Source organism: Schistocerca piceifrons, chromosome 1 (assembly GCF_021461385.2).
Source record: "Schistocerca piceifrons isolate TAMUIC-IGC-003096 chromosome 1, iqSchPice1.1, whole genome shotgun sequence".
Taxonomy (NCBI): domain Eukaryota; kingdom Metazoa; phylum Arthropoda; class Insecta; order Orthoptera; family Acrididae; genus Schistocerca; species Schistocerca piceifrons.
Genome location: NC_060138.1, coordinates 182,083,883 through 182,107,804, shown reverse-complemented (window position 1 = coordinate 182,107,804; position 23,922 = coordinate 182,083,883). Strand labels below are relative to the sequence as shown.

At 42.6% G+C, this 23,922-nt stretch overlaps 1 protein-coding gene across 1 annotated transcript in view; it reads right to left on the bottom strand.

Annotated features, from left to right (window-relative positions):
• LOC124798119 (protein-tyrosine sulfotransferase-like) overlaps positions 1–15,015 on the bottom strand; it is a 343,624-nt gene extending 328,609 nt beyond the window's left edge. Inside the window, exon 1 of the mRNA XM_047261416.1 lies at positions 14,983–15,015. The gene's annotated coding sequence lies outside the window, so the exon portion shown is untranslated. The remainder of the gene's footprint in view (positions 1–14,982) is intronic.
• Between the last annotated feature and the right edge of the window lie 8,907 nt (positions 15,016–23,922).

The following is a 23,922-nucleotide window of genomic DNA, read 5'->3' as shown; positions in this document are numbered from 1 at the left end:
TCTAGATGACACGCATCTTATCCGCCTGGCTGTAAAGGAACGTGCAGCCACGTCTCGATCCCTGAGTCAACAAATGGGGACGAAAAAATGGCTCTGAGCACTGTGGGACTTAAAATCTATGGTCATCAGTCCCCTAGAACTTAGAACTACTTAAACATAAATAACCTAAGGACATCACACAACACCAAGTCGTCACGAGGCAGAGAAAATCCCTGACCCCGCCGAGAATAGAACCCGGGAACCCGGGCGCGGGAAGCGAGAACGATACCGTACGACCACGAGCTGCGGACCAGACGGTGACGTTTGCAAGACAACAACCATCTGCACGAACAGTTCGACGACATTTGCAACAGGATGGACTATCAGCTCGGAGACCATGCCTGCGGTTACCCTTGACGCTGCATCACAGGCAGGAGCGCGTGGGATGGTGTACTCAACGACGAACCTGGGTGCACGAATGGCAGAACGTCATTTTTTCGGATGAATCCAGGTTCTGTTTACAGCATCATGATGGTGGCATCCGTGTTTGGCGACATCGCGGTGAACGCACATTGGAAGCGTGTATTCGTCATCGCCATACTGGCGTATCACCCGGCGTGATGGTAGCGGTGTCATTGGTTACACGTCTCGATCATCTCTTGTTCGCATTGACGGCACTTTGAATAGTGGACGTTACATTTCAGATGTATTACGACCTGTGGCTCTACTCTTCATTCGATCCCTGCGAAACCCTACATTTCAGCAGGATAATGCACGACCGCATTTTGCAGGTCCTGTACGGGCCTTTCTGGATACAGAAAGTGTTAGACTGCTGCCCTGGACAGTGCATTCTCCAGATCTCTCACCAATTGAAAATGTCTGGTCAATGGTGGCCGAGCAACTGTCTCATCACAATACGCCAGTCACTACTCTTGATGAACTGTGGTATCGTATTGAAGCTGCATGGGCAGCTGAACCTGTACACGCCATCCAAGCTCTGAGTGACTCAATGCCCAGGCGTATCAAGGCCGTTATTACAGCCAGAGGTGGTTGTTCTGGATACTGATTCCTCAGGATCTATGACCCAAATGGCGTGAAAATGTAATCACATGTCAATTATAGTATAATGTATTTTTCCAATGAATACCCGTTTATCATCTGCATTTCTTCTTGGTGTAGCAATTTTAATGGCCAGTAGTGTATATATATCAATCTAGCAGCCTGCTTATCTCCCTTAGAGCAAGAACTGAAAGGAAAATAATGGACTTTCACGCTTGTTGATAACCAATTTCCTAATAATAGTAACTGTGTGTAAGCGGCATAGTAGAAGGTCGCACATGGGTCCGTCGCTCGGCTTCGTCACTTATAGGATTTGTCCGGAGCAGATCATACCGACTTCCCCATGTTTTTTTCTTTTTTGGTTTCTGCAAATGTCTGTGAACAGTAATTCGTCATCATAAGAATAAACCTGACGTAAACAAACACAAACATGATGATTTGTCAGAAGCCGTAGCACACGTACGCTGGTGTCGTTACGCTCTTGGAACTAGGTCCTACTCGTGTATTAGATATCTTATTACTAAGTTAAATTAAATGAAACTTTAGCATGTTTAAGTGTATTAACAGGCATCAATGTTTTTCTTAATCACGCTTCAGCTACGTAGTTCTTATTTCAAAAGCCTCTGCAGCGTTGTGCTCTGATTGTCACGCTGTTACTGCGCAGTCCAAAAATGTCTGAGTCTGCTTTCTGTTCTGTAGTGAAACACGAGCGTGGAACATGGTTAAAAAGTGCCGAGAATGTGGCTGGCTGTTCTTAATATTTTTCATAAATTTACGGAGATAACCGGTTTTTAAGTTTTCCCAGCGTTGTACATATTGCAACTATTAAGAAATCAACATTGTACGTGTTTTGTAGGCAGTAGCGTCGTGGAAAGTGAACTGCAGCCGGTTATTCGTGTTTTGGTTCAAAACTTTGCAGTATCATTTTTTTCCTCGTTTAATTTGGAACACCTACATGTCATTTTTTACGAATAATGCACGTCTTCTTGTTTTTAATTACATACTGGACGCGAAATTCCTGCTTCCATTTCAAATACAAATTCTTAATTGTCAATGTTTTATGAAAGACTGTTCATAAAAGTTGTTTAAATTAAGAAAACATAACAATTTAATTTTTAAGGCAAAAATGAAAAACCAAACCTCTAAGTTTTGGACTATGTCCATCGTTTTATACCACAGAGGTGGATAAGGATTGTAAAAACAGAAAAAAAACATTTTCACAGCTTCGAGCACATCATACAAATGCTGAATTTTTACATTTGCTTCTGTACCATTACAATATGAACCCAACAGAAGAGATCTGGAGCCAAACTGAGGGATTTGTCCAGAGAAGTAACAAGATTGTAACTCTTCAGGCTTTACATGCGAGATCTTGACATGTGCAATAATCGGGTCTACTGCCGGATGTTTGTGTCGCTCTGGCACAATATTTCGGCCGCGTAACTCGTTGCCTTCTTCGGGTGCTACCTGAGACTACCGTATTGGAGGATCTTGTCCAGTATTTATGCCCAGATGGCGCTGGGCGCTCAGTTTGCCGTCCGCGCCCGCCTGGCGCTGCTTATAAGGTGTCTCTTTCCCAGTGCTCCCTCGGTCGTTCGCTCCCGACTTGGTCACCGTCTGTGGCAGCTCTCTGAAGCCTGTCCTGTGTCGGGCGCTCCGTTCGCGGTCCGCGCCCGTCTGGCGCTGCTCCTGAGGTTTTGGCCCTTCCCTGGTGCTCCCACGGACGTCCGCGCCCGCCTCGTCCATCATCTGTGGTCGTGGCGGCTGTCAGAGGCCCGTCCCGTGTCGGGATTTGCGTTCGCGGTCCGCACCTGCCTGGCGCTGTTCCTATGGTGTTACTATTTCTTGAGGAGTTTCTTGGTTCCCTTCATTGGGCCCTGATAAGCTCCAGAGCTGGACTCCACGCCGAGCTGAGCTGGTAACCGCTGTCTCGGTTTATTAGGTTGTCTGTGACCTTGATCTTGATGGTCTCCTTTATGACACTGTCCCAAAATCTTGGCGTCTGTGTCACAATTTTGTTGTTGTTGAAGTCCTTTGAGTGACTGAGCTCCAGACAGTGCTCCGCTTTTGGAGGTTTGGTTGCCTGTCCGAGTCTGGTGTGCCTCTGGTGATATTTGCACCTGACGTCCACTGGCCTGGTTGTCTGGCTAATGTATGGCTTTCCACACTGTCACGGGATGTTGTAAATGACTGATTTATGTAGCCCCAGGGCGTCCTTCACACTCCCTAGCATTGTCCCAATTTTGGAGGGTGGACAGAAGAAACTCTTTATATCAAATTTGAAAGAATTCTTCTGATCTTTGCAGAAATAGGTCCAGCATATGGCAGCTATGCTTCTTCGCCTCCTATGGCTCCTCTTCTGTACCCTGTGGTTGGGTGGTAGCACGAAGTGCCCTTTGGATATCTGTGGAGGAGTATCCATTTCTGCTGAACACCAGCTGTAAATGTTCTATCTATGTGGCCAGACTTTCCGTATCTGACAGCCCGAGCCCTGTGAACTAATGTTTTCAAGACTCCATTCTGCTGTGCCAGGTGGTGGCAGCTACTGGCTTGAAGGTATGAGTCAGTGTGGGTGGGTTTACGATACACACTGTGCCCCAGAGTGCCATCTGCCTTCCTCTTGACCAGAACATCCAAGAACGGGAGCTGTCCATCATTCTATAGCTCCACAGTAAATTTTATACTTGGGTGGCGTGAATTTAGATGTTCCAAAAAGTCGTCTAGCTTCTCCCTGCCATGGGGCCAAATGACAAATGTGTCATCGACATACCTAAGAAAGCACTTGGGTTGGTAAGTGGCTGATGCAAGTGCCTCCTCTTCGTACCTTTCCATGAAAAGGTTGGCTACCACTGGTGATAAAGGGCTGCCCATTGCCACTCCTTCCGTTTGCCCTTTGGGCACAAATACTGGACAAGATCCTCAAACACGGCAGTCTCAGGCAGCACCTGAAGAAGGCAACGAGTTATGTGGCCGAAAGATTGTACCAGAGCGACACAAACATCCGGCAGTAGACCCGATTATTCCACATGTCAGTAAGATGACTGTTAAGCTGCCAGACGTACTGGAACTAACGCACGCAACTTTTTCACACATCACTGCCCAACGCTAGCAGGATATAGAATGGTTCGTCATAAGAGAAGAAGAAGAAATGTTGCACCTTGTTGGTTTCGTGGATTCTGTTGTTGATAGTCTCGTTACCAACGTATTACGTGACTCTGCCTGAACTTGGATTCGGATGAGGAAGGAGCTAAGAGATTACCAGACAGCTGACTGTAAGTAATTCCTTCAGTATTTAACCATACGGTGAATTCCTTCAATACTCTCTTACGTTACACACACTTTACGCAGAAAAATTACCCTGTGGTTATGTCAGGAATTTTTATCATTCTTGTTTTTAACTACAATAGTACGTTAGCTAAAAACGACAACTTTTTGCGGTTTTAGTTTAGTCGTTTAAGGAGCCTATTGTGGGAAATTTACAGTGTATTCTTTCATTTTGCTTAAAAAGTAAATGGCATTCGAAGCAGTATTGCTCCTCTAATGGTCTCTTTAATCGCGTGACCTACAGCTGTCCACGTCATTGCAGGCTAGCTGTACCCGATGAGCGGCCAGTGCTGTCCAAGCTAAATGCGCTGGTGAAGCTGTTGACCCGTACTATCGCTAAGTCGATGTGTGCGTAACGCACAACACAAAACGAACCCTTATTATCGTACTTGACAGTACTCGAGACAGCTTGGCTGCAGAACCACGTGAAACGGAAATCCAATGAGGTTCCAGCAAACACCAAAGAATATATAGTGCAATGTTTACATCAGGTTTATTTTTGTGGCGAACGGATTATAGCAGTAGTGTCAGAATTGCGAGGTGAAGTCAAACGTCACAGTTTCTGTTTGTAGCACAGAGCGCCAATGACGTCAGCATCTCTCCTTACACGTCTCCGTCACCGCAAACACCAGTCTCGTCTTTTAGATTTATGTTCATTATTTTCAGCAACTACATTTGCAGAATGCCGATGTGAAGAAATAGCACAGTAGTTGCGTAAAAAAACAGTTTTTAAAGCAGCTGGTGTGCTGCTTCATCACATCGGAGATCTTGTTAATCCAATCCCCCTCCGCTCCCCGCCCCCCCTCCCCATAGCCGCATTCGGACTTTTTCTTTGTGTCACCTATATGTTCATCACACAGTCATAAAGAGACTGGACGTGATGAAAGCTCAAAAACTAGTAAAACTCCTTCACACAGTAGAAATTGCTGCAGTCACCTCAGACGCCTACTGCACCGGCAACACAGCAGACAGACCAGTAATGCGGGTTGCCGCCTGCCGGCTGGTGAGCGGACAGTGCGGAGGAGATTGGGTGGTCCAGTGGGGTGCCACCTCGATCATCCTCTCTTCCGCAACGATTGTGCTACGTAGCTTCCGTCATGGTATGCTAACTAACAGCTGCTAACAGCCCACTTCGACGTGGAACGGTTGTACAGATACAGAGTCGAATCAGTAGTTATTTGCTTGATCCTTATTGTTTTGTTTGTTTTGAAGTGTGTTACTGTTGGTGGTTTATTGTAGAATCGATAATAAATAAGTTGGCTAAACAAGTTGGTTCTTGTTCTATAGATTTGGCACAAGTAAAATTATGTTCTACTACAGTTTCAAAAAACAATTTCAGTTATTTGCCGATATTGCGAATACAAAATAAAAATATCGGCACTGCCTATTGCCAGTCTATACGGACGTATCTTTGTAAGAAATATGACCTATAATTATCGATATTGATATCGAAAAAAGTATAGATAGGTCGGTATATCGACTTTTTACCGACAGCCCACATTTCCGTATTTCGTAGTTGGCGCTTCTCATGCGTTGTGACGACTACGCGGTGCGCTTACATTTCTCTCACTAGCTACCACGCAGCAACCCCTCTGCTCGCGAAGGAGACCCTGAGCAGGCCCGATGCTCACGCTCAAATTCGGCGAGTTAAGTGTTGCTGAGCTCGTGTTTTACCAAGCTTTGCGCAGCATGATTATTTACTATTTTAGAAAAGGCCTAAGTCAACAATACCACGTAGGAGCAGTTCCTACGGCTTTGGCAATCAGTTACCTTCAGAAAAGTTAGCCGGCCTCTGTGGCCGAGCGGTTCTAGGCGCTTCAGTCCGGAACCGCGCTGCTGCTACGGTCGCAGGTTCGAATCCTGCCTCGGGCAGGGCTGTGTGTGATGTCCTTCGGTTAGTTAGGTTTAAGTAGTTCTAAGTCTAGGGGACTGATGACCTCAGATGTTAAGTCCCATAGTACTTAGAGCCCTCTGAACCATCTGAACTATCAGAAAAGTTAGTTTGCAAATTTTTTTGCTGAATTTCGTCGTGGTTGTTCCTTCCATCAGCAATGAATTTCGCGAGAGTCGAACAAAATAGGTTGTCGATCCAGAAAACATCGATGCCGTTCTCATGATGACTGTAGAGCAGGGCAATCCAAACCATGGCCCGCCGGCCAGCACCGGCCAACGAACACCTGTAAATCCGGCACGTGGCAACGGACCACACAAGCATGGTATCGGAACAGCCGTAAGGTTTTTTTTTGCTTTTCACACCTGATCCTTACGTATCGAGCAACTTCTATAACGAGTGATATACACAACGAGTAGAAGAAAATGTGAGAAACTGACTCGCTTAACGAACAATGCTTTGCATAAGGAGTCTGTTTAGTGTTATTTTTTTCAGTTTTTAATAACCTTTACGAAAAGAGCCTACAACCTACAAATGAACACTAAGTCATGTGTTCTCCTGTAAACAACCATTCTGTAAAGTAGAAGCTCTGAAATGCTATATTCAGTCAGATGTACTGATCGTAATCTCCTCAAGCATCAACTATTGTCATCCGTACCACTGACTGGGCTTCCTTGACGATGTTGCAAATTCTCTGCAACGATGTCGCAAGATCTTTTCTTCGCCTGCACATAGTACCCCTTTCATTTGCAGTATATGTTTATGTATTCCAACTCATATTTGTCGTCATTAACAAATGCGAATTCATTAAAGATACCTGCAAGGCAGTAGCTACGCATATTAAGAATTTAATTAATGAGAATATTACGTTTCTTTCTCGACAAATTTTGAGAGTACAAGCATAAATAAATATCTTTAGATAACTGTATTCTAAAATAGAATGTACTGTTCTACATCTGAAAAATTACAATTCTGTTTTGTAACACAGTAACAGTACCTTTTTGTCGGAAGGGAACACATGGATTCATTAGGAAAGAAGTGTTTCACTTAACACGTGTTATTTCGAGTAAGATGCAGAAACGAATCATGCTCATTAAGCGAAGTACCACTTTATAGTGTAAAGTTGAAAATGCAAACAAATGATACAAAATACGTACAATAATTCCAGAATGAAATTTTCACTCTGCAGAGGAGTGTGGGCTGATATGAAACTTCCTTGTAGATTAAAACTGTGTGACGGACTTAGGCTCGAACTCGGCACCTCCGCCTTTCGCGGGCAAGAAGAGGTACAGGCGGAACCGAAGCTGTGGGGACGGGTCGTGAGTCGGGCTCAGGTAGCTCAGCGTGTTAGGTCAGACGGTTAGATGACCTCTGTAATAAAAGAACTGAGTGAACGGATCAACGATGAACTTCAACAATTGTCATGGGACGTCCGTCCCGAACAAATGCAACTAACAAAATGAGATCAGAAAAAAAGGTTGGTAGAGCACTTGTCCACCAAAGGCGAAGGTCCCGAGTCCGAGTCTCGGTCCGACACAAAGTTTTAATTTGCCAGGAAGTTATATGTATGTTTCTGTTTTATGACCATTTAAAATACACATTAACAGAAAGCTATAACGTAATTGAACATTCTAACTCTAATCAATTATACGGTATTTACTGTACGTATGAGACTTCCAAGGGCGATTCACATAATCAAATTAAGCTTTGTAGCTATGTTTGAGATTTTTGTACCTGTAACTTCCCAATTACAATTTTACTTATGAAAACTGTCAACACTGACTTAAAAAGCTAATCAGTTAGTTTAGATCCTTAAATATTTGTAGTATATTTGATTTTGGAGAATTTTTTTCTCGGAGATACGTAGTGTGTAAAACGTAAAAAAGCCACGAGCAATCTTATGCAATTGATCAAACTGTGTGACTGGGAGACTCCTATAAAATTCCAGCAATGACGAATTTAAATATTTATAGTTATTAACATCACTATATCGCAAATAAACCATTTCCATTTCAAGATCTGGAGCAAGAGTTTTCATATCAGTGTTAACATGATTTTGAAAAATGTTGATATCGTTTGCAATTGCATCAAAATCTGGAAACTATAATAAAAATTAAGTTTTAAGACACTGCCAAGTCTATGGTAAATGAACTGACTACCGACTGAATGTTTGGTGTGTTTTAAAATCTGTGAAACATTTTTTATTCAAGTGAGATTGAAACAAAACAATTTTTTGTCGGAAGTATTTAATATTAGTGTAAAAACCAGGCGCTAGCTTGTTTTCTCTTTGTAATTTTAAATTATGCCGTTCATGTGTTTAGTTAAATCTGTGTAAATATTTCGATTACTGTTCGGAGGTCAAAAAACTTTTCTACAGCTAAGCCATAGTACTGTTGTCTGGTATGATACGTCATTTTCTTCAATATCTTCAATAAACTCTCGAAACTGACGATGACAGAGCATGTAATGATCTAATATGATTAATAGCTGACGTGACAAGCTTTAGAACTTCCACACAAAGAGTGTTGATGAATGACGTAATGTAGGGTTAATGGTACTGATCCACCGGCATTTTCCACCCCCTTTGACACTGTTTTCTATACTCGTGTCTTTGCCGCCTTCAGTTGTGGTGCACCTCAAGTTTCTGCAATGAAGATTGTTTTTCTGAACAGCTTTCCCTACTCCTTTACAAATTTCTTCTCCCGTGGTTGTGCCGTGAATCCAACAAACTTGAAGAAGCTCATAACTCGTGTTTATCCCTCGAATACAGCCAAAGAGAACAGCACTATGTGTCACGTTTTCACAGACAACTGAGTTGATATATTTTCAGCAATATCATTTACTCTTCGAGCTGACAAATTCATGTTTGAAATAAATTAGCTCTTTCTGCACACATTCCTTCAACTGCTGCAATCATGCAATCATTCAATATGAATTCTCCTTCAGTAAGTCGTTTCCTATATTTTGCTATTGAGTGAACCACGCAGAAACTAGCACGAGTTGTTGCTTCATGTTCACCATTCATATTCTTAAACAACAGTTGTTGTGATTTCAAACAGCGTTGCAAAGAATCACATATATCTAACCGTTGACTAGCGATTCATTTGGAATAACTCAGAGAATGTGTTGTCTAATCAACACGTTTTCTGAGAACTCACTTTGTTTCATTGAAAATTATAAATGTTGCCTTATTACACAACTGGCCATTAAATTTGCTACACCAAGAAGAAATGCAGATGATAAACGGGTATTCATTGGACAAATATATTATACTGGAACTCACATGTGATTGCATTTTCATCCGGTTTGGGTGCATAGATCCTGAGAAATCAGTACCCAGAACAACCACCTCTGGCCTTAATAACGTCCTTGATACGCCTGGGCATTGGGTCAAACAGAGCTTGGATGGTGTGTACAGGTACAGCTGCCCATGCAGCTTCAACGAGATACCAAAGTTCATCAATAGTAGTGACAGACGTATTGTGAAGAGCCAGTTGCTCGACCACCGTTGACCAGACGTTTTCAATTGGTAAGAGATCTTGAGAATGTACTGGCCAGGGCAGCAGTCGAACATTTTCTGTATCCAGAAAGGCCCGTACAGGACCTGCAAAATGCGGTCGTGAATTGTCCTGCTGAAATGTAGGGCTTCGCAGGGATCGAATGAGGGGTATAGCCACGGGTCGTAACACATCTGAAATGTAACGTCCACTGTTCAAAGTGCCGTCAATGCGAACAAGAGGTGACCGAGACGCGTAGCCAATGGCACCCTATACCATTACGCCGGGTGCTAAGCCAGTATGGCGCTGACGAATACACGCTTCCAATGTGCGTTCACCGCGATGTCGCCAAACACGGATGCCACCTTCATGATGTTGTAAACAGAACCTGTATTCATCCCAAACAATTACGTTTTGCCATTCGTACACCCAGGTTCGTCGTTGAGTACAACATCGCAGACGCTCCTGTCTGTGATGCAGCGTCAAGGATAACCGCTGCCATGGTCTCCGAGCTGATAGTCCATGCTGCTGCAAACGTTGTCGAACTGTTCCTGCAGATGATTGTTGTCTTGCAAACGTCCCCATCTGTTGACTCAGGGATCGACACGTGGCTGCACGATCCGTTACAGCCATGCGGATAAGATGCGTGTCATCTCGACTGCTAGTGATACGAAGCCGTTGGGATCCAGCACGGCGATCCGTATTACCCTCCTGAACCCACCGATTCCATATTCTGCTAACAGTCATTGGATCTCGACCAACGCGAGCAGCAATGTCGCGATACGATAAACCGCAATCGCGATAGGCTACAATCCGACATTTATCAAAGGCGGAAACGTGATGGTACGCATTTCTCCTCCTTACACGAGGCATCACAACAACGTTTCACCAGGCAACGTCGGTCAACTGCTGTTTTTGTGTATGAGAAATCGGTTGGAAGCTTTCCTCATATCAAAACGTTGTAGGTGTCGCCACCGGCGCCAACCTTGTGTGAATGCTCTGAAAAGTTAATCATTGGCATATCACAGCATCTTCTTGCTTTCAGTTAAATTTTGCGTCTGTAGCACGTCATCTTCGTGGTGTAGCAATTTTAATGGCCAGTAGTGCACTTGACTCAGTCAAGAAATATTGATGTTCCCATTGAACTTTTAAGTTTCTGCACTCCCTATCTTCCGTTTCTTTCCCATATCCACGCAAATTCACACAAGAAGAATTTAACTGCAAATCAAAATGATGCCAGTCAATAGAATTAATATCAAAGGTCCGGAGTAAAAATTGGACTGAATTTATTTTTAAGGCAATGTTGACTGAACTCAGTACTCACTGCTTAACACAGTGTGTCTCAACTAAGAAACTTTAGCCGTAAAACACTTTAGTTCTACTATATTTTGCTTTTCAGACTGCACACGTCGCCGCTACCCACAAGAAATTGCTGTAGTACAGCACACAACTTCCCTGTTCCCTGGAACACGTCATTACTATATAAATTTAGCACTGCTGGAAGTAGTGCGCATAGTATGTAAAGCGCAGCACGCGCATCGGTTATTGCCGCGGCAGTGAAATGACCTGGACTTTGGCCCTAAGTGCGAAAAGAAATCGCAGAATGGTTCCCACCTCCACTCCTTGTGGTGTAGATACCTCAATGACCATCTAGACCTCAAACGACACCATGATATATTAGTATGATAAACGATAGTCTGACCAGCTTTTCATGAACCATATTAGCAGGGAACGGAGTGATAATCACTATTGCCACAGAGTTGTGATGAATGTTGCGGAGCTGATACGATATGCAGCTCGCATTACGTTGCGGGTACTTGCTCTTATTTAATAACGGGCGGAAGCGACAAGGTTTCGTGAAAGCGCGTTAAGCGACCTTCTCGAGTGGTAGTTATTTGTAGTAGTGTATATGAAATTAAAAAAATGGTTCAAATGGCTCTGAGCACTATGGGACTTAACTTCTGAGGTCATCAGTCCCCTAGAACTTAGAACTACTTAAACCTAAATAACCTAAGGACATCTCACACATCCATGCCCGAGGCAGGATTCGAACCTGCGACCGTAGCGGTCACGCGGTTCCAGACTGACGCGCCTAGAACCGCACGGCCACACCGGCCGGCTTTATGAAATTAAGGCGATAGCTCAAGGTCAAACAATAGGCAGTTCGCTCCGTAATGACTACTGCAGAAGGGAGACTGGCCATTTTTAGAATCCGTTGATTCTAATAACAAACGACACTTGTTATATTTGAGAGCTACGGTAATTTTTAATGTTTACTAGTTTACTGCGTGTAGTTTGTTCGACTTACTCTAATACTTTGTTAATTATCATCATTTAAGTCAGACCGAAAAAATAAGTTTGACAAGAGAACATTTCCGGGCTACGATTTTTTACTGTTTGTATCAGGTCGTTGACGCACAATCTCAAGATCGGCTTAGAAATGAATTTTGGGAAGAAGTGCCGTATAAGGCAACAATCTACAATTGATGCAGAGAATTCAAATGATATCGGTTTTCTGTTAGTGATGAATTTAGTGAAGGACGCCAAAGAACTGCTGTTAGTGGTGAAAATATCGTCGCTGTTCAATCAATCCACCAAGAAAGTCTTGTCACACAAATAACTTGATAACAGTAAAAGAACTGCAGTGACTGTTAATGGCGGGCCGGGGTGGCAGAGCGGTTCTAGGCGCTTCAGTCGGGAACCGCGTTGCTGCTACGGTCGTAGGTTCAAATCCTGCCTCGGGCATAGATGTGTGTGATTCCCTCAGGTTAGCTGGTTTAAGTAGTTCTAAGAGCTATTATGGGACTGATGACCTCAGATGTTAAGTCCCACAGTGCTAAGAGCCATTTGAACCATTTTTTTTCTTTATTACTTGGTTTCGGCTACTGTCATCAGATATCAAAATGCTTAGGACATGCAAAACAATGATCAATGCCTGTAGTAAAACGTATGCCCCAATTAGTCATAGGTTTTAATAGTGACTCTGAACATTTTTAGCGTCTTCTAAGCATTCTGATACCTGACGATGACAGTAGGCGAAACCGTGTAGTACATACAGAAATTTTAACAAGCGATTATCAAGAAGATACACGGACGTCTTACGAATTAATCTGGGTGTCAATGGGCGTTCATATGAGTCAAACACAAAAATTTTATATGAACAGTTAGACATAAACACTTTTTCGGTGATTTCTTTCCTAAAATGAACCATAGCATTACAAGATAGACATAACATTATTGCCGATTAATATACAAAATTATATTTACCGCAAATTTTTGAAAAGTACGAAAAAATTTTATCACGATAACACATTATCACATACACCACAACTAACAATTGAGTATTGCATGCCCTACATGTCAGCACCATAGACCTGAACGAACAACCGAAAACCTAGTGATTCATTTTCTTTCCAAAAACTAAAGATATTGTGCGTGGAAGCACTTTCTCATCATCAGACGAAGCAGTGGAACGATATAAAACACTTGATATCTGCAGTACCTCAGGAAGAGTGGCATCATTACTTTAATTAGTGGTTTCTTCAGATGTGTTTGTTGATGTTAAAGGGGGGCATTAAAAAGTCATTTTTAAGTTAATTTTTATTTGATTTCCTAAAAATATTCGGTGACGTCCTTGTAGTTGTGAAGATGATCTGGTCGCCAGAGATTCCACACAGTCTGACCTAACTTAGAAACAGGCGTTAGTCCTTTGGCGTAAGGAACGCTGAAACAATTCGATCGCAGAAATACCATATCCATATACGACATAGTAACGGGAGGTGAAGTTTGGATACAGACGTAAGACCCGGAAACTAAGCCTAATGAACTGTTTGGGTGTAAACCGAAACCCAGTAAACTAGTTCGATCGCTTGCTTGTTTGTTTGGTAACTGGACAGGTCGCGACGACTACTTTAAACATTCTAAAAGCAGTTAATATTGAATGGTATGCAACAATTTGTTGGTCAAAACTTATCGAAGAAATTAGGAAAAAAAAAAAAAAACGAAGACGAGGCATTACTCTTTGTCACTGCTAGCTCTCACAGAGCACGTCAAACGATTGTTTAATGGAGAAAAATATCAAATTAATCCTCCATTGTACATATGTACCTGATTTATCTTCTAACGTATTGTTTTTGCTCCCTCACATCAAACAAAAAATGTCTGGACAGAAATTTTCAAATCCTCAAGAAGTTCAGTTTTTCAAAAACCATGTTTTTTGAGACACCAAGAAAGAGAAAAAACATAAATCGTTCGATGACTGCAAAAGTTCATAAATTTTAAACGTGAATATTTTGAGAAAAATAAAACTATTTCTTGTACAAAATAAGTTAATTTATTGCTTTTATAATAACTTAAAAGAGGAAAATTTCTGAGCATTATTATTGCACAATAAAAAACTATGAAAAACATATCTGAATGATGTTTTTCAGTATTCCAGTACTTAAAGATGTAGTTTCGTGCTTCTAGTTGACTATCACGTAGGCTTTTATTGTGACCGTGACTAAAATGAAACAGTAAAGGATGAAAGCTGTCCTGTTACTCTTAGCTGAAAACCTTCTTGTTGTTAAAACTAAGCGTTGTATTGTACAGTACGAAATAGCTACACCCCCAATCGGAAGATTGATTACAATGTATTTATAGTCGCTCGGTACAATGCTTTGTTTGTACTACTGCTGTTACTGAAGTCCCCGTAAATTCTGAAATACATTTCAGCTAAATTGTGTGGTAACCAATAAAATGAACTATGGGAACATAGTACTACATACAAGCAGAACCATACGGCATACGGCACTGTAAATAATCTGTCAGTGTTGCAAGGCAGACTAGCTGCAGAGCTTATGAAACAGCTAGAAAAAAAATGCACGTATCGATAGCGAGGCGCTGGTAACTAAGCGGAAAGAAGTGATACTACAAAAAGTAAAGCATATTTAATTCAATTAGATCTGTCTGCTCTTCGCGGCATTCTGAACAACAGCACTTTCCCATCAATATTCATCAATAGTTTCGTGCAACAAAGTTATGATGGTTTCTACATAGAATGTCTTCCTACTGTTAAGCATACATTTGTGGAATTGCTATTAAAAATATGAAATATTTAAAGCGCTACATTTCTTGGTCTTAAAGTAAAAACATGCTTTATTGACAAGAAGCAGATATGCATAATCGAGGATATCGTCTTTGGTGAAAAAACGCTCTTGTATTTCACGTAGCGCTGATTTTCTAAACTCTTACCCTTATCTCATTGGATATCAGCAGACAGATAAGTTGATTTGCATCCTGCGCCAGCTGAAGAACGAACAACGCTTGATATTTACTTCAGTCAACTATCACATGATTTGGGCGCCAACAAACTCGTAGCACGTGGCGGTTCGAGGCTGTCGTGCTGCACTCGGCGCTTCCAAACGCGACCGCACGCGTCCGCAATTGGCGGACGACTGACTTCGCTTGCTGCGGTTCGTCCAGAAGCGCTGGATGCTTTGCCCGGCGCATGCGCACCCCTTCCACGCCTGGGTTCCCGGCGCGGAATGTCGTGGCGAGATTTAATTTAAGGAAAACGAAAATAGTGAGCAGAAGTCAAAAATTTGCACTTTTACAGTAAACTATCATTTGTCTTTGGCCGCAAAATTTTTTCGCAACCACTGAATTACACGGAATATTTTCCTACGTCACAAAAAGGGAGATGCAGGAAATGACAGTCAAAGAAGGAGCGATTGTTAGTTATTCCGTATCTGGCGTATATTCTGGATGAACATTTAGTGAATAATTCCTGAATTTGTTTGTGTACACCGAACAGAAATAAAAAGGTAACATCCTAGTCAAATGTGCTATTCAAAATAAATGCGGCTTCAGTTCTCCTGTAGAGCAATTTGTTAATGGACTGAGGCGTTGATTGTATTTTGGTAAATCAGATAATCCATTTCGAAAGTAACAACAGCAACGTGAAAGCAGTCGATAATAGCTGAAGGAAACGTATATTCCCACACAGGAGAAATGTCTGAGAGAACGAAATGGCAGATGATGCTACTTACAAACACAGAATAACGGTCTGCCAGCTGAGATCTATTGATTCTACATGTCGACGAGAGACTAAGTTCGTAAGAACACTGTTAAGTATGCGTATAACGTAGTGTTTACTTAGAACAGAACAAAAGACAACTGTAAATTCCGTCAGCCAAGCATGCTATACAAAGAAACAGAGAGACAAATGAACTCGCAGGAAGTGCCGCTCATAGCAAAGTGTTCTTGATCGTGGTCGGGACGTGTCTCTTTTCCACAGGAATTTGCTCTCGTTTTGTGCAATAATTGCCTCGAGGTTTCGTCATCAAGTAACACAAATATCCAAACATTGTGTTTTCTCCTTCTATTGTTCTTTACGTGCCCTTAAATAAGAAGCAACGTTGTTCTAATGTAACGTGCGTCCTCTGAGTGTCATTTGTGATACTAATCCTATCCCCTAATTGTGTTGTACTATTTAAACTAAAACTTTCTAGTCTGACATCAATAATAAAACACGGTACAGTCAGCTTCAACTGAGTCACTCTCTCTTTTCTCCGTGACAGTGCAAGGCATGCGGTGAAACCATATCCAGACGCTGTACTCAGTCAGTTCAAAATGATAACTGCAGCAAGTGACAAAAAAACTTTTAATGTACACCTGGAACGTGGAGGCGGTTAGAAGTGCTAAGCCTGATACAGGGCTGCCTTAATCTTGATGATAGCTAGCAATGTTGGCCATATTTCCAATCGCATAGTCAGGAAATACTATTCGTACCAAACACGGTTTGCCCTGTTTACATAGCACAACGAACAAATAGTAGATGCAGGTGTACAGGTTGATTCTGGTTTCCTAGATTTTCGAAGCAACATATACTACTGGCCATTAAAATTGCTACACAACGAAGATGACGTGCTACAGACGCGACATTTAAGCGACAGGAAGAAGATGCTGTGATAAGCAAATGATTAGCTTTTCAGAGCATTCGCACAAGGTTGGCGCCGGTGGCGACACCTACAACGTGCTGACATGAGCAAAGTTTCCAACCGATTCCTCATACACAAACAGCAGTTGACCGGCGTTGCCTGGTTAAACGCTGTTGTGATGCTTCGTGTAAGGAGGAGAGATGAGTACCATCACGTTTCCTACTTTGATAAAGTTTGGATTGTAGCCTATCGCGATTGCGGTTCATCGTATCGCGACGTTGCTGCTCGCGTTGGTCGAGATCCAATGACTGTTAGCAGAATATGGAATCGCAGGGTTCAGGAGGGTACTAGGGAACGCCGTGCTGGATTCCAACTGCCTCGTATCACTAGATGTCGAACAGACAGGCATCTTATCCTCATGGCTGTAACGGATCGTGCAGCTACGTCTCGATCCCTGAGTCAACAGATGAGGACGTTTGCAAGACAACAACCATCTGCACGAACAGTTCGACGACGTTTGCAACAGGATGGACTATCAGCTCGGAGACCATGGCTGCGGTTACCCTTGACGCTGCATCACAGACAGGAGCGCCTGCGATGTTGTACTAAACGACGAACCTGGGTGCACGAATGGCAAAACGTCATTTTTTCGGATGAATCCAGGTTCTGTTTACAGCATCATGATGGTGGCATCCGTGTTTGGCGACATCTCGGTGAACGCACATTGGAAGTGTGTATTCGTCATCGCCATACTGGCGTATCACCCGGCGTGATGGTATGGGGTGCCACTGGTTACACGTCTCGATCACCTCTTGTTCGCATTGACGGCGCTTTGAACAGTGGACGTTACATTTCAGATGTGTTACGACCCGTGGCTCTACCCTTCATTCGATTCCTGCGAAACGCTACATTTCAGCAGGAGAATGCACGACCGCATGTTGCCCGCCTGTGCGGGCCTTTCTGGATACAGAAAACGTTCGACTGCTGCCCTGGCCAGCATATTCTGCAGATCTCTCACCAATTGTAAACGTCTGGTCAATGGTGGTCGAGCAACTGGCTCTTCACAGTATGCCAGTCACTACTCTTGATGATCTGTGGTATGGTGTTGAAGCTGCATGGCCAGCTGTACCTGTACACGCCACCCAAGCTCTGTTTGACTCAATGCCCAGGTGCATCAAGGCCGTTATTACGGACAGATGTGGTTGTTCTGGATACCGATTTCTCGGGAGCTATGCACCCAAATTGCAGGAAAATGTAATAAAAAAATGTTCAAATGTGTGAAATCTTATGGGACTTAACTGCTAAGGTCATCAGTTCCTAAGCTTACACACTACTTAACCTAAATTATCCTAAGGACAAACACACACGCCCATGCCCGAGGGAGGACTCGAACCTCCTCCGGGATCAGCCGCACAGAAAATGTAATCACATGTCAGTTCTAGTATAAAATATTTGTCAAATGAATACCCGCTTATCATCTGAATTTCTTCTTGGTGTAGCAATTTTAGTGGCTAGTAGTTTAAAATCATAAGGTGTCACACACTGGCTCCACTGAAACTTACGTGCCACAGGAACGAAAGTAACGACACGTGTGCCCGAAAGCAGCGTAGTAGCATATTCGAAGGAGTCTCCTGGGGCCCACTTGTATGTGACACCCGAATATGGTCATGTTAATGTAAACCAAACTGAAACTATGATATTATAAACGATGTATGTCTCTGACAGGCTGCATAAAGCGGATCGCAGACTGTGCACGACCGCAGAGCCAAACATACTGTTTCTGATCAGAGTTTGTGGCGTTAAAATAAGAGACCTCTGGACCCAGAGTTGTAGGTAGGTGGTTGTGAGTGAAAGAGGATGGTGTAGGCAGTTTTTATGGTGTGCTTTGTGGTGATGAATGTAGGAATTATGCGAACATGGAAGCAGAAGTCTTCAAGCAAACAAGGTAAAGATGTTAAATAATTATGATTTTCATTTTGCTAGCGCTTTAGTATAGATGAGTTGAGTAATCCCAGAATGTATGTAAACTGACTGATAAAAAGGCTAGTTAGATATTTCACTTTTGTATTGTTTCTAAGATTTGTTAACAGAGCTAGCTGTATGTAGTTTAATAATTTACATTTATGCAGGTTTAGTGAGGTTAGATAATATTTGCTGTTGTTGTTGTTGTTGTGGTCTTCAGTCCTGAGACTGGTTTGATGCAGCTCTCCATGCTACTCTATCCTGTGCAAGCTTCTTCATCTCCCAGTACCTACTGCAACCTACATCCTTCTGAATCTGCTTAGTGTATTCATCTCTTGGTCTCCCTCTACGATTTTTACCCTCCACGCTGCCCTCCAATACTAAATTGGTGATCCCTTGAAGCCTCAGAACATGTCCTACCAACCGATCCCTTCTTCTGGTCAAGTTGTGCCACAAACTTCTCTTCTCCCCAATCCTATTCAATACTTCCTCATTAGTTATGTGATCTACCCATCTAATCTTCAGCATTCTTCTGTAGCACCACATTTCGACAGCTTCTATTCTCTTCTTGTCCAAACTATTTATCGTCCATGTTTCACTTCCATACATGGCTACACTCCATACAAATACTTTCAGAAATGAATTCCTGACACTTAAATCAATACTCGATGTTAACAAATTTCTCTTCTTCAGAAACGCTTTCCTTGCCATTGGCAGTCTACATTTTATATCCTCTCTACTTCGACCATCATCAATTATTTTGCTCCCCAAATAGCAAAACTCCTTTACTACTTTAAGTGTCTCATTTTCTAATCTAATTCCCTCAGCATCACCCGACTTAATTCGACTACATTCCATTATCCTCGTTTTGTTTTTGTTGATGTTCATCTTATATCCTCCTTTCAAGACACTGTCCATTCCATTCAACTGCTCTTCCAAGTCCTTTGCTGTCTCTGACAGTATTACAATGTCATCGGCGAACCTCAAAGTTATTATTTCTTCTCCATGGATTTCAATACCTACTGCGAATTTTTCTTTTGTTTCCTTTACTGCTTGCTCAATATACAGATTGAACAACATCGGGGAGAGGCTACAACCCTGTCTTACTCCCTTCCCAACCACTGCTTCCCTTTCATGTCCATCGACTCTCATAACTGCCATCTGGTTTCTGTACAAATTGTAAATAGCCTTTCGCTCCCTGTATTTTCCCCTCTCACCTTTAGAATTTGAAAGAGAGTATTCCAGTGAACATTGTCAAAAGCTTTCACTAAGTCTACAAATGCTAGAAACGTAGGTTTGCCTTTCCTTAATCTTTCTTCTAAGATAAGTCGTAAGGTCAGTATTGTCTCACGTGTTCCAGTGTTTCTACGGAATCCAAACTGATCTTCCCCGAGGTTGGCTTCTACTAGTTTTTCCATTCGTCTGTAAAGAATTCGTGTTAGTATTTTGCAGCTGTGACTTATTAAACTGATAGTTCGGTAATTTTCACATCTGCCAACACCTGCTTTCTTTGGGATTGGAATTATTATATTCTTCTTGAAGTCTGTATAAATATCATTGTTCGTGAATCAAATAGCAAATATGATGTATTTTTCTGACTAACTAATTTCAATCGTCAGATGTTTTTTAAAAGAGAAATTTAACTTGCAATATAATTTTGTTAAAAAAATGTCTGCGTTAGTAATTCACCACAATCAGTACCGTCTCCATGTCCAGGTCATATGTTTCTCAAAGAAGCTGGATTTTTCTTAAGTGTATTCATTTATTAGCTAAAAAATGTCATGTACATTCCAAAGTGTTATCGACACCATTGCACACTGATGAGCCTGTAGTATCGACTTTATTTTTTTGATGAAAGAACAGAATATATAGCGTTCCACCGTTGCTGCATTAGAGGTAAGACAATTCAGATTATTTATTATTTCTACAGGGAACCAAAGCTATAATTTTGAACAGGGCCAGAGGATTCAGTGCCTGAATGTATTTTGCAGTGACTGTATTTCTTTATTCGTTTTGGGAGTTGCATTGCCCAATCATTTTGTATAAAGTTTTTGATGACGATAACAGTGTAAGCACACCACTTACAGTTACAACACGCTACACGATAATTCGAGTTTTGTAGCCTTTCTACAGTTCAGACATTCATTCAAGTTTATAATGTCCATTGTTGTCAATAGACATAAACGATTTCTCAGAAGCACTATTGGACTGTTCACTAACGATGGTGTTATAGTGATTAAAATTCTTCTGGGTATTATGCCCTGTCATTGCTAAAAACTGAAAACAATAATAAACTAAAACCGACGTTTCGGCCGAATTACAACGGCCTTCCTCAGGGCACGACTGGTTTTGCATGGGGATGGGTGCTTCTACTCATTACAGACTATCGATTTCTGACGTCACTGTTGTAAAACTTTTAATTGGCCCTCTAATATGATTGGCTAGTCGTGACGTAAGGGAAGATGGAAGGAAAGCGGCTATTCGTGGATGTCCATGTCGCCAACGATTGGTAGCTGTCCGCCAATCAGCGTACGGCTTCTGGTCGGCAAGTTTTCCTCGTGGTGTGCGCGGAAGTGCACTGACAGTTGCTCTACTGCTGTTTGTGCAGATACGTCCGTGTCCCGTGTAGCTTCTACCGCGCGACCGCTCGCGGCCCGTTGGACTGGGATGGCCGGCATCCACGACGCCGGGAGTTTGTAGCCATCTTCTCCGTTGATGTTGTCAGGCTGCTTAATAATTTAGATCGCCTGCTGTACTTTGCGTTCTCGCATCCACGATTCTTTCGCCAGTACTCGGGCGTCCTGGAACCTGATAGGTTGTCCACAGTCACGGTGGTGTTCCGCTATCGCCGATTTATTATGTTGTTGTAATCGTACGTAGCGTTCGTGTTCTGCTACTCGTAAGCTGACAGGTCTCCCTGTTTCTCCTATGTAGGTAGCTCCGCGCTCACACCGTAGTTCGTAATCACTTGCAGTGTTAATATTGTTGACTACATCCTTGGTGGAACCTACCCTTTCGTGGATCCTGTGACTGCTTCGAAAAATCGGTTTGAAACCTCGTCGGCGGAGGACGTTGCCGTTCACTGACGTCTTTTACATATCGTTAGTGTACCAGTGGAAGCTTCTCTTCCTTGTCTCCTTCTCGTGTTCTGCTCCCTTTCTTTTTTTAGCATGATGTTGTCATCATAGCCGTTGGTACGAAACGTGTGTTGTAGCTCCTTTAATTCTGCATTGATGTTAATTTGATCGCTTATCCGGTAGGCTCGGGCCGTTAATGCAGAACAGAATACTTTTGAGCTGCACAAACAGCTGTATAGCTGTATAGCTGTCAGTCCACTTCCGCGCACACCAGGAGGAAAACTTGCCGACCAGAAGCCGAACGCTGATTGGCGGACAGCTGCCAATCGTTGACAACATGGACATCCACGAATAGCTTCTTTCCTTCCATCTTCCCTTACGTCATGACTAGTCAATCATATTAGAGGGTCAATTAAAAGTTTTACAACAGTGACGTCAGACATCAATAGTCTGTAATAAATAGAAACACCCATCCCCATGCAAAACCAGTCGTGCCCTGAGGAAGGCCGTTACAATTCGGCCGAAACGTCGGTTTTAGTTTATTACTGCTGTTAGTTTTTAGCAATGACGCGGCATAATACCCAGAAGAATTTTAATCAGTATGACACCGGCTGCGGAAGCCTACGTTCTTATAACGATGGTGTTGTTTACAGGAAAGTATCATCGTTGGATGATTCTGAGGAACATCGTACCATTTACACTTGGTAAAATGAATAATAGTCCATTTTAAATAACGATAAATGAAAGATAATGTCTATTGCTAACACAAATAATGTGATGGAAACGATATAAAAGATTAGCGATCTTTATCCAGAACTTGTCACTTTTTTAAAATATTTGGGATTAATAGTGAAGCTATATTGAAAACACGAACGAGAAGGCGAATGAGAGACTTACACTAAGGCGCCAAAGAAAGTTGTACGGGCATACGTATTCAAATACAGAGATACGGGCCGGCCGGAGCGACTGAGCGGTTATAGGCTCTACAAACCGCACGACCGCTACGGTTGCAGGTTCGAATCCTGCCTCGGGCATGGATGTGTGTGATGTCCTTAGGTTAGTTAGCTTTAATTAGTTCTAAGTTCTAGGCGACTGATGACCTCAGAAGTAAAGTCGCATAGTGCTCAGAGCCATTTGAACAATTCTACATTTATACTCCCCAAGCCACCCAACTGTGTGTGGCGGAGGGCCACTTAACGTGCCACTGTCATTACCTGCCTTTCCTGTTCCAGTTGCGTACGGTTCGCGGGAAGAACGACTGCCGGAAAGCCACCGTGTGCGCTCGAATCTGACTAATTTTACATTCGTGATCTCCTCGGGAGGTATAAGTAGGGGCTACAGTCTGAAATCGAGCGACCGCTACTGTCGCAGGTTCGAATCCTGCCTCGGGCATGGATGTTTGTGATGTCCTTCGGTTGGTTAGGTTTAATTACTTCTGAGTTGCAGGCGACTGATGACCTCAGAAGTTAAGTCGCATAGTGCTCGGAGCCATTTGAACCATTTATAAGTAGGGGGAAGCAATATATTCGATACCTCATCCAGAAACGCACCCTCTTGAAACCTGGACAGCAAGCTACACCGCGATGCAGACCGCCTCCCTTGCAGAGTCTGCCATTTGAGTTTGCTAAATATCTCCGTAAAGCTATCACGCTTACCAAATAACCCTGTGACGAAAAGCGCCGCTCTTCTTTGGATCTTCTCTATCTCCTCTATCAACCCGACCTGGTACGGATCCCACACTGATGAGCAATACTCAAGTATAGGTCGAACGAGTGTTTTGTAACCCACCTCCTTTGTGTATGGACTACATTTTCTAAGGACTCTCCCAATGAATCTCAATCTGGCACCTGCCTTACCAACAATTAATTTTATATGATCACTCCACTTCAAATCGTTTCGTACGCATACTCCTAGATATTTTACAGAAGTAACTGCTACCAGTGTTTGTTCTGCTATCATATAATCATACAATAAAGGATCCTTCTTTCTATGTATACGCAATATATTACATTTGTCTATGTTAAGGGTCAGTTGCCACTCCCTGCACCAAGTGCCTGTTCGCTGCAGATCTTCTTGCATTTCGCTGCAATTTTCTAATGCTGCAACTTCTCTGTATACTACAACATCATCCGCGAAAAGCCGCATGGAACTTCCGACACTATCTTCTAGGTCATTTATATATATTGTGAAAAGCAATGGTCCCGTAACACTCC